Source organism: Benincasa hispida, chromosome 11 (assembly GCF_009727055.1).
Source record: "Benincasa hispida cultivar B227 chromosome 11, ASM972705v1, whole genome shotgun sequence".
NCBI classification, from domain to species: Eukaryota; Viridiplantae; Streptophyta; class Magnoliopsida; order Cucurbitales; family Cucurbitaceae; genus Benincasa; species Benincasa hispida.
The window spans coordinates 15,130,611-15,142,808 of record NC_052359.1 but is presented as its reverse complement, the minus strand read 5'-3'; positions in this window follow the sequence as shown (position 1 = coordinate 15,142,808).

Here is a 12,198-nt window from a genome sequence, read left to right as displayed (position 1 = left end):
AATTTGAACATTTCAAATCAACACCAAGAACTGATCCTCAATTTGAATTCATTAAGCTATCAAAGGAACCTTATAGACCTGTAGCTCAAAGCTCCAACGGTATGTGAATAACTGACTAAACTCTTTAGTCACGGGATCCACCATCTATTAACTACCAGGCACTCTTAACCAATCAATAGTGCGACAATAAGTACAGCTCGGCCAATAACCGTTATGCCCCTATAGTTACATCTAACTCTTTAAGTACCTCTAAATCCTCTAATGAACATAAGTCATAGTCCTACTGTGATTGAGTCCTCTCTTCCAAAGAGAAGTTGTGACCACTATGTTTAAGTCCCGAAATCAGCTCTTAAGGGAGCAATCTATCTACTTACCCTTGCTTCGGGGAATGAGTGAATTCCATCTTGTGTATTAAGTTCCCAACTCCCAGATCAGACAAGTCCTCAAATAGGTAGGCATGTTGAGTTGGCAATCTGGCCACTCTCACCCAAACTAATAAAAGAACCACCCTCAATGGCAAGAGTTCACAAAATACTCAGGATTGAAGTCGTGTCACCTATGGTCATTTAGGTGAGATGTAAGTCTCCAGTATCAACGGCGTTATATATAGAGTCTAGTCATCTTGTGGTCCGTTCTTATACAAACTCTTTGTATAGGACACCCCCGCTCGCATGTCTTCACATGAATGGTCAAGATCTACCATCTGTAGCAGTTTACAATACTTGTAAACCTCTACAAAGCGGGTCGTATCAGTAGTGTCACAAGGATCAGGTATCCCACCTTAATCCTTATACTACAGACCTATCTAGATTATCACTTATGGCATGATCTACTTTTATATCACATATACATGCTTAAGTTTACATAAGATAACCATGGAGCTTTGTTTATTGGATATGAGTAAATGCCAGAATGAAATAACAATTATTTTATTCATAAAACAATGTGTATAATTACAAACAACGGGACTCCGGGAGAATTAGGATACCAATCCCAATAGGTCCAGAACTCGATCCTCGATTCTCGGTCTAGAACTCGACCCTCAATCCCTAATCCTGAACTCGACCCTCGAATCCCCAATTTCTAATCCCCGATCCGATTCAGAACCCCATTCCCTAAGGTTGCCCAATCTCGTCTGTCACTCAACCATATCCATCTACCCCATCAAAGCTGTGGTTTCATAAATACTCTTGATTCATTTCACTCCATCAGTTCGGTTCAACCAGTCTGGTTTAGTCATTCTGGTCTGGTTCGATCATCATAGACCGGCTCAGTTCTCTCAATTTGGTTCAGTTCAATCAGCCAAATTAATTTAATTTAGTCACTAAGTTTGGTTCAGTTTGGTTCTTATTTGATTCTTTTTCAGTTTCGATCAATTTTTTTTTATTTTCTAGAGTCTCTATTTCCTTTTATCTTTTATTTTCTAATCTTTACGCAGATCTCTATTTTCGGCTCTGAAATTTGTGGATTTTGTTTTAGATCTTTATGAAGGTCTCTTTTTCCAACCTAGAAGTTCGTAAGTTCCTGTTTTCAACCTAGTTCTCTATGTTCTAGTTCTTCATGGGTTTCTGCTTCACAGACCTATCGTGTTTTGATTCAGAATTACTTCTTCAATTTCTATCATCCAGTTGCTTCAATTTATTCACTCACAAACTCAAGTTATTTCTATCACCTTGAGTGGGAGGGTGTTGAGATATTTAGGCCTTAATTTATGTATCATGCATATATGTAGGCAATAATTAGGCTTCTTCCTTTCTATATATAATTGTATGTGTTCCTAAAATAGTAATATAAAAACGGAACAAATAAAGAGATTTTGAAAACGTTTTTCAAATTTTTGAAACAAGAACAATGATAGATTATCGAATAAGTCTATTTCTTAAAAGGAAGAAATGATAATAGAAAATAAGATACAAGTACGTTAACAAACATACTCTAATTTACTTTAAGTTACGATTAATTTTTTTAAAAGATGGAAAAATACTTTTTTAGTCTCTAGTCTTGGGGCTAGTTTCAAACTAGTTTAAATTTCAAAATGTTACACTTTTAATCCTTAAGTTACATAATGTTATAATTTTACCTTTACATTTGAGTTTTTTTTTTTTTTTTCAATTTAGTTCATGGGTCTTAAGATTTACTCTTTAACCCCACTTTTTCACTAATCACTTTTCGTCTTTAATGGTAATTTATATTTAATTAATTTATAAGAATTAAAAGAATTATAATTAATCAAAATTTCTCTATTTTTCATTACTATTAAAAGTAGAATTAAAATTTTACTTTATAATTATTTAAAATCAATTAATAGATATAAATGTTAAAGATAGAATTAAAATTTTACTTTATAATTATTTTAAATCAATTAATAGATATAAATGTTAAAGATTAAAAATGAGTATATATTGAAAAATCAAAGTTAAAAGTGTTAATATTGAAACAAAACACATATAGTAAAAATAAAATTGTAATATATTGAAACTTAGAGAATAATTTGAAATAAAATTCAACAGGTAATGAACAAATTTATAATATTTTAAACCTTATCAGTTAAATAGAAACTAATTCCAAAACATAAAGAAAAAATATTAAAAAAGAAGTAATTGATGACAATAATTTTAAGATCTAGAACCATTGCAAACCAAAAGACAATAATTTTCCTTGATTAATTAATCAATAGACTCTAGTCTTAATTAACACCAAACAATTTATTTTTCCAAAGAGTTGAAAAGAGGAATCAAAGTGCATGCATGTACAAATTCGTTTGAAACATTTGGTCATTTTAAAAGAAAGACTCATCGTTATCTTCATAAAAAAACATTAATGCAAATACTCAACTAGCTAGGAAGCAACCATATATCATAATGTTTACCATCCATAAATATATGTTCTCATATCATTACCTTTCAAGGCAAACAACCAATCAATCAAAGCTACTTCATTTAAATCAAAGTTTGGTATCATCACTATATTTGAAGGTAAACCCATTTAAGTTTTGATGATGATTTAAATTAAGGAAGATAATTGTGAATTGTTGGAGTTTTGCTTGTGTTTTTTAATGGAAATGCAGATGCTGATCTTTGTGAATACGTTAGATGGAAAGAGTAGAATTTCTATAGACGTTGGATCAATGGATACGATTGCGGCTGTAAAGGCTACAATCAAATCCCATAAGATCATACCTATTGAGTCTCAGAAGCTGATTTATGCTGGAAAGACCCTCGAAGATCATCAAACTTTAGCACATTATAACATCCTCGATGATTCTATTTTGTATTTGGTTTTTCGTCTTCATGGTGGTTTTTAACTTTTAACATACATATTTAAACCAACACCACAGTTATATTATATGATATCACTATAATGTAATTTACATTGGGCTCTTTTATATTATTTTCTTTACTTTTCTCTCTCTCAATTATTAATCTCATATTTTTCGAGTTTGTGAAAGTTTTTAGTATTACATTGATCATCTTAGTCTGTTCGTTCATATTAGAAATGTGTCTTCAACTCCATGAAACATGTTGATGGTAAAAATAAATTAGATAGGGAATAGGTATACGACCAAGAGATGTATTTTTTTTATACTAAAAATAATTGAACTTGTCTTTATATTATATTTGTGCTGATAATCTCATGTATTTTTTTTCAATTTTAAACTAGAAATTAAGAATGTATGATTTTAATTCTTTGCTTATATAGGATTTAGATTCTTTATTCAAAAATACATTTTAAATTAAATTATTGAACATTACATCATATTTTTTCTAAGAAATAAAATGAAAATTGAGAGTGACATTTAGTTTGATTTTCTAATTTTGAAGCTAAAAAGAATCATATTGAATTGGTAAGTTTTTTGAAAAAGGGACCAAATCAATGTTCAAATAAAATTAATAGTTTGGTTTTTTGGGTTTTGTTTTGAAACTTGTTTGTTTGGATTCTTGTTGCTAGTTGAATAATGCATAGATATATATCTTTATGGATCTCTATCTCATTATAAGTAAAAAGAGAAAATATATTTTAAAAAAGAAAGAAGAATTTGTTAGTTAAAGCAAAGCTTTCTTCGTTTTCTTTAAAAAGTTCAAAAGTTTTTAACTTTTTAAACTTCAAATTTAGTTTCTAAATTTTATAGATTAGAGTTCTATTTAAACATAAAACAAAAATTTATATCTCATAGATTAATTAATTTTAAATATTTGTAAAATTTTTAAATATTTATTGAAAACAACAATAAAAATTAAGTGAGACCTATTATTGAATTTGAAAATTTTGAGACTAAATAAACATAAAAAATTTTAAAATATATTTGAAACAAAAATAAAAGTTACTGATCTATTAAATAGAAAAATTCAAATTTAGAATTTTATTAAACATTTTTTCAAAGAAAAAATAAATTAAACATAAACTTCAAACTAGTAATTTAAGCTTCAATTTTTAGAATGATTGTTTTCAAATATATAAAAATAAACCGTTTTTATTTACCAGTATAACAAAATGTTAATGGATAATTGATAGATATTGATAGCTTGACACTTTGCTATACTTAAAAATATTTCTAACCGTTTTTTCATTTAAAACAATTATCCTATTTAAAAGGATAAAAAAATAAAATATTGTATATGTATCAATGGGAAATTACTTCACATTAAATTAAATTAATAAAATGATGAATGGTAAAACAAAATTAGATGAAGTAAAGTAAATAATCAAAGTTCAAAGTTAATTATTCCAAGTAGAAAGATTAAGATTTATTTTTGATTCAACACGCAAACAAAACAAAAACCCAAAATAAGAAAATTAAACCAAAAAAATAAAAAGGTAAAAGGAAAAAAAAAAATAAAAGAAACTAAGTGATGTTTGTTTTAAACATTATTACAGATCTCCCACAAAGTCGGGGAGCCGTCATATTTTATTGATTATTACTTCATTTTTAGATGGTTCAACCTCAATGGGCTCTCTCTCTTTTTTCTCTCATTCTACCATTCTATTTTGTTGTAATCTACCATGGAGTGGTGGTCGATCGGAGGTCACAGCGGCGTCGGCTGATCCGGCAGACCGACGGCAAGTTAGTGGCTCTTTCCAGCATTTGGCCCATGTCGATCCCCTGCAGCCGCCCTTGCTGCCTGCGGCGCTGCACGATCCGTCGAAGCCCCTCGCACCGGCACGCGTCGTCCATCCCTCTCAGTTGCTGGCAACATTCCTCGAGATGCTCCACTGCATCTTCCTCTTCCTCCGCTGCTAATAGCTGCCGGTAGCGGCGGGGCCGTGTCAACAACTGCTCGCAGTGTCGGAGCCGTTCACCCCGAACCTGCCTCATTTTTAATGACATGGTAGGTGTTATCTTTGATTGTCATAAAACATTAGTGTGAATAATATGCTTTTAGATTTTATTTTGGTTCTACCTATTTGAATTCTTTGTTAAATTTTAAAATAATATTTTTAAGAATTATCGAGATTTTTAATTTTCGAGATTTGAAACTATGAATGTTTATTTGTACTATGAAATTTGGAATTTTCTATTTGTTCATTTAGGTTTAGAAAAAATCCACACAAAGGTTCACAAATTCTTACCTATACATCTATAATTTTCAAAACTCAGTTTGATAATATATTTTTTTTTTATTTTTAGTTTTTAGAATTAAACTTATAATTAAACACTCATTCTATTTTAAAATTTTTGTTTTGTTATTTAATTTTTACTGATATTTCTATAAACCAAACCAATTTTTGAAAACTATAAGAAATAATATTCAAAAATTTTTATTTTTTAAAAATTTGGTTAAAAATTAAACTCTTCCACTAAAGATTTATGAAAATCGGGGTAAAAAATTTGTAAAAATTGAGAGAAAATAAACTTAATTTTAAAAAATAAATTAAAATTAAAAAAAAACACTAAATAATTATCCTATGGATCTTGAATAACAGTGAGATGTAATTTTATGCAAGATTTTCAGAATGAACAAAATAATTAATTTCTGAAAAGATGGGAATTACAATAGTTATCTGTTTAAAAGAAAAATGGACCATGAAACAAAAGTGAAAGAAGATTGAAACCCATAAACTAAAACACGTACAAAACATAGGTCCATGGGTTCATGCATGTGCATTCTACTCCTCTTCAACAACATAATAAAAAAATTCAAAACCATTTAAAACAGAGCCCGAAAGTGGGTAGTGAGAGAACCTGTTGACGGCACCTCTGCAACCAGGGGCGTTGGTTCTCATCGTCGAAGTGGTGGTCAGAGGCGGCGGTAGCGACGACGAAGAGGAAAAGGGAGAGGAGGAGGATGGACATAACTGGATTTGTAGTCATTATATTATATGGGTTTGAGTATAATGTTAAGAAGGAGGGTGGGGGAGAAACGTTGTGGTTGAAAGGGTGAGTATTTGAAGGAGTGAGAGAGCAATGCATGGATGAGACGTGGAAGTTTGAAGCTTGAATTTGGTGGCTTTTAATGGCTATGGAGGTTTCCATGTTGCTTCCACGTTAACTAGCTCCTTTGCCATTTGTTTTTCTTTCGTCTTCTTCATCTCCTTCCAAACTCAGTTCTGGATTCCAAACGTGTTCAAATACTTCTTATTTCTCTTCTACAAACAAAGAAATAATTCCGTTATTATATGTATTTCGTGTTTGAAGTTTATGGTTTTGTTTTATGTCCTTCAATTTTAATAACTTGTATTCAACCTTTTTTTTTTTTAAGAAAAAATAATAATTAAGAACGATGTATTAAATATAAAATTGAAAGGTTGGCATACATGAAAGTCCACCTATTTCAATAATCTTTTATCGGAGGTTATAAAAAATGTTCAAAAAGTATAGATATTTATGGGAGGTAACGGAAAAGCTTTTAAAAAATATATATAATTTTTTAGATTAAAAATTATTAAAAATCATTTAAGAAGACATATATTTATCAAAGGTGTTGAAAAAATATATGAAAAATATCTACTTTTTATTAAGAGAAATTCTTATAAATAGAAAAATTCAAAAGACATCTACATTTTATAGCAAAAAGTTCCAAAGGTGTTTTGTACTTTTGGAACATTTTGCTATAAAGTGTAAAGATTATTAAACATCATTAAAAAAGGATAAACATTTATCAAAGGATATTAAATATCTTTGAAAAAATATATTATCTTTTATGATGATTCATGGACTTATGAGATTGAGAGAGATTATTTGACACACAATGTTACGACAATCCTAGGGAAATTTAATAAAGCACAAATAAAAATACTAAAAGACAAAACACACAGGTTTGACAACCCAATTCGGTGCAAATGTCACCTACATTGTCTGGGGTAGTGTACCTAAGAAACATAATTTTATTAATATAAAATCAAACAATTACAACGTTACACTTATTTGTAAATAAATTGCTATTACAGTGACACACGAATGCCTAACTTAGTGAATAACTTAGACTTCCCTTAAGTGTGAGATTCCCTCTCAACAAGAACTTCTATCTTTCCATCATCAAATGAATACCACTTCACTTGGAATACTTAGGTTCCCCATAAGTATGAAAATCCCTTCTCAAGAGGTAGTAGAATGTTTCAATATGATATAGAGACCACCTCAAGATCAACATGAGTAGAAGTTTCACAATCATGAAAAATACCACTTTGAACAAACTCACAAAATGACTCGAGATCTTCAAAGGTGTAACCCTAAATCTCCTCAAAGTGACCTTATATATCCTTGGCATGGAAAGATAAACGACCAAAGACCAACCAGCCGAACTATGAGAAGGAAAGAATCCTTGCGTAATAGACACACAAATTTTCCAAACAAGGAAAATATATTCATACAGGAGTCGCAATAGTAGAAATATCCTGTACGATATACCAAGCAACAAAAAGACAAACATCTCATGGGACAACAACCACAATAATCTTAAAAAATATAAATAACACCAAATCTCTAACATATCTAACACTTTTTACAAATTTGAGATTTATTAATCACAACTTCAAATATAGGGGATAAACTAACTTAATTGTTACAGCCGTCCACTAAACAATATAAAAGTATTTGTCTAATAGTACCACTCGTTACATACAGTCGTTCACTTAACAATGCCTCTCTCTCGATATTATTCGCGTCTTCCTGTTTTTTAATTTTTCCCTACTCGCCCTATTACCTCTATTGTTGTTTATTGTCCGTTGTCCCCATTTGATTCACTCATTCTTCTATAGGTCATTTCCCTAAAAATTAGAGTTTCATCAGATGTTTGGATGAGTAGCTATAGAGTTAAGTGCATCTGAGTGAGAGATGCAAGCATACCAAAATTTGTAATCATAGTTCAAATGCTATCACCACGCTAGCAATTGACTCCTTGAAACTTTTGAAGGATGAAGCCAAATTATGCCTTAAAATGTTCTATAGGGAAGGTGTCACACCATTAAATTCTATTCCGTGACATAAGACATGGTGGTGTTGGCTCTCTAACACCCCTAGACCATGACATGGTGCATGATCCAACTGAGCCACTCTATGACGAACGCTTTGTGCCATGGTGAGGGATAGAATCGTGGGACAAGTGTCTTAGGAGACTTCCCATAAGAAAGAGTACTATAACTAAAAGATACAATAATAAATGACATTTTTAGGGCTAATAATTAAGTATATAGCAATATTTTTTAAGAATAGCAAATATAAAAAAATCTATTAATGATAAACTTTATCGTTGATAAACTCTTATCAATGATAGACTCTATTACTAATAAATTCTTATCATCAATATAGTTTATCACTGATAGAATCCAAGAGTTGAATATAAATTGTGCTATATTTACTAATACTTTAGGTCTGATTACTATATTTACAACTGTCCAATTATTTTAATAGCTACTACAATTCCAAACTATTCCTAAATGCAATTAAAAGTAGAAATAAATGCCTTAATTTTATTTAAAATTAGAATTTATTAATTATTGAATAACCATAACTCATTTTAAAATATTATTTACACAACCTTATAAATTTAAAGCCTCAATTTATAATCTACCAAAGATAAATATAATAGGAAGAAAAGTTAATAAAATGAGTTTGTATTAAAACACACCACTTTATATTCTCAACTGATTATGTTATATTATATTCTTCGATTAAATGGTCAGACGTTCAATTTTCCACTCATATTTCTTTTTTAAAAACAAAAAAATTTTATCATATAAACTCTAAAATTTAGATCCAAACTTATAATTTCTATATCTATACTATCTAAAATGGGTTAATGAGAAGAAACTTTTGATTTTCTCGTTTTTTTAATGGATAATCATATAAATATCTTAGATAATTTCATATTAAATCATTAAATAAAGTTTTTTTCCTTTACTTTTTGGCATTCACGTTAAATGATAATAGATTTTTCTTCAAAAAAAAATTCCATTTTATATAAAAAAAACCTACCATTCACGTTAAATGAATATCATTTTCAGACAAACTCATTTTATCACTAAAAAAAAAAATAATAATAATTCACGTTAAAAGAATTTTCAGAAAAGAAAATTTCATTTTATCTAAAAAAATATCTATATACTTCTATACTATCTAAAGGGGGTTTATGGTAAAAAAAATAAATAAAATAATAATAATAAATAAAAAATAAAAATAAAAACTTTTGATTAAATACCTTTTTAGTAGATGATTATTATGATATATTAGGTAATGTAATTAATACGGATTAAACAAGTTATTTAAATTGTTTATTGATTTCAAAGTAACATGAGCATTGTATTTTTTTAATCAATTTTTGTAACCACCCTCAATTTTTATAGCGTCATCACGTGATCAATATAATTTGATTGAATATAAAATCAAATTAGATTTGAAATCTAAATATAATTTGGTTCAAAATAAAATAGGATTCGAAATTTAAATTTTGTCTATAAATAGCTAAATTAAACCTCCAATTTTTTTAGGTATTTCATCTCCATTTTCTTTTCTTTTCTTTTTTTGTTAATCTCCTCTCATCTTTTTCTCTTCTTTCATTTTTCTTGAAGAAATTTAACCAAAAGAGTGTTATCACAAAATTTTAGAAAAAATGGTTTAATTTAGTGTTTAAAATTAGGGAGTAATCAAATTATCCATTGTTTTTTTTAAGAAAAAGGAAAGGATTATGACAACTTTTTTAAAATATAATTATATACTTGCTTCCACTAAGGATTCAAATCCTTCACGAACTACAAGGAGCCTAATATACAATCTCTCTAAGCTAAATTAGTCTATAGAAAGCAATAAAAATGGGAGGTTTTGGTTGTTTGGTTTGACAGGAAAACTAAATGTGGGAAATTAAAAATGCAAAAAGTAAGATAGATTGAGAAAAAGAGAGAATGAACACGAGATTACCTTCGTCAATTTAGAGACAGTTGGGCTATTTATGAATATGTTCATCGATTAATCATGCAAACATTTATGGATTGACTATTTCTCAAGTCTAATTGAATGTAGGGAAAGTTCGACAAACTCTCTACGGAAAATCAACGTATCATCGATTACTAAATGAACTAACCGTTGCCACACAAGCCTATTCACTTAGTTAATCACATTAAGTTCTTGGATTGATTAGAACATTAAGTTAAATTGGCTAATGCATTTCCAATCTTCAGGTTTGTTATCTTTTAGGTGATCCTAGAAGTCTAGCAATCAAGCCATAATTCCAACTAAAACCTATTACTATACAAATTAAATGGGTTTAATTCTCCTACACTTGACAGCTAGCCCACTCAAGTTGGTGGTTAAGCTATGATCACCCCTTAAACCAACGCATAGTTCACCATCCTTTTACCTTTGCATGGCACATCCAGATGCACACCCTCAAGGCCAACACACATACTCAACGCGTTTTGCGCCCATTGCTTGCCTAAGGTCATAGCCTGGCTTTCCTTGCTTGTAGCTCTAACCTAGCTAATGCATAACCAAAGCCATGCGTCTAGGGCCTTTCTTGTTTTGTTGCACACATCCTTGCCTAACTAACCTCACATGAGGCTTGGCCAACACATAGCCCACACCCATTGCATGGCACACTTTCAGCCAACACTTAGTCATCTTCTCTATGCTTCACACCCAACATGCGCTTGTCTAACCTCCATGAGTATGGCTACCACCTACCCATCAATGCATCAAGGCCATTAATGTTAGACTTCCACACTTACTCAAATTTCCCTTATCAAGTGCATTAACATCTTGCTATCCGAGAGCTTCATCTACCATACTTAGAGCATTTCTCCTTCCTTAACCAACCTCAAGCTTTTCCCTACAAACATAACATTAATTTATACTTAAATCTTAATTAACATACTTAAGTAGGGAAAATAGGGTTCGAGGTTTACAATTTACCTCTCCCTTAAAAACTTTTGTCCTCTAAATTTACTTCAAGTCCATCAACTGAATAGTTGAGGGTATTTACTCCTCATTTGCTCTTTAGTTTCCCAAGTGGCTTCCTCAACTCCATGATTCCTCCATAATACCTTTACTAAAGGTATTGTCTTGTTTCTCAGCACCTGCTCTTTCCTGTCAAGGATCTCCGCTGGTTCTTCTTCATAAGCAAGATTTTCCTTCAACTGTATTGGTTGCTCTGGTAACACATAAGCAGGATCTGGCATATACTTCCTCAACATGGATATATGGAAGACATCATGTATACGAGATAGTTATGGAGGTAAATCCAATCTATACACCACTGGGACAACTCGCTCCACTATCTCATAAGGTCCAATATACCTTGGACTCAATTTTCCTTTCTTGCCAAACCTTAGTACTCCTTTCCAAGGAGACAAATTAACGAATACCCGATCACCCATTTAAAACTCCAATTCTCTTCTCCTCTTGTCAATATAACTCTTTTGCCTATCTCGGGTCATCTTTAGATTTTCCTTGATCAAATTAATGTTGGGAATTTTCTAAAACTGGCAGTTCGTAATCATGGAAATGATGGAGTAAACTAACATGCAACGGAGAAAATCAGAATCAATAAGCACTCTAATTACACTAAATTTAAGTTTAAAACATGTTTTAAAAAAACTATTTCATAAAAGGGTTTGTTGAACACAATACCTTTGATGAATCTTCTTAAAAAACAGCTGAGCGCCACAAAAAGATGCTACAATCTTCAAGTAGACCCCCACAAAGATCTTCTCTACTATTCTCTTGCAAGGATTCTGTGGTGGAAATACTAAATTGAGTTGGTTTTGATA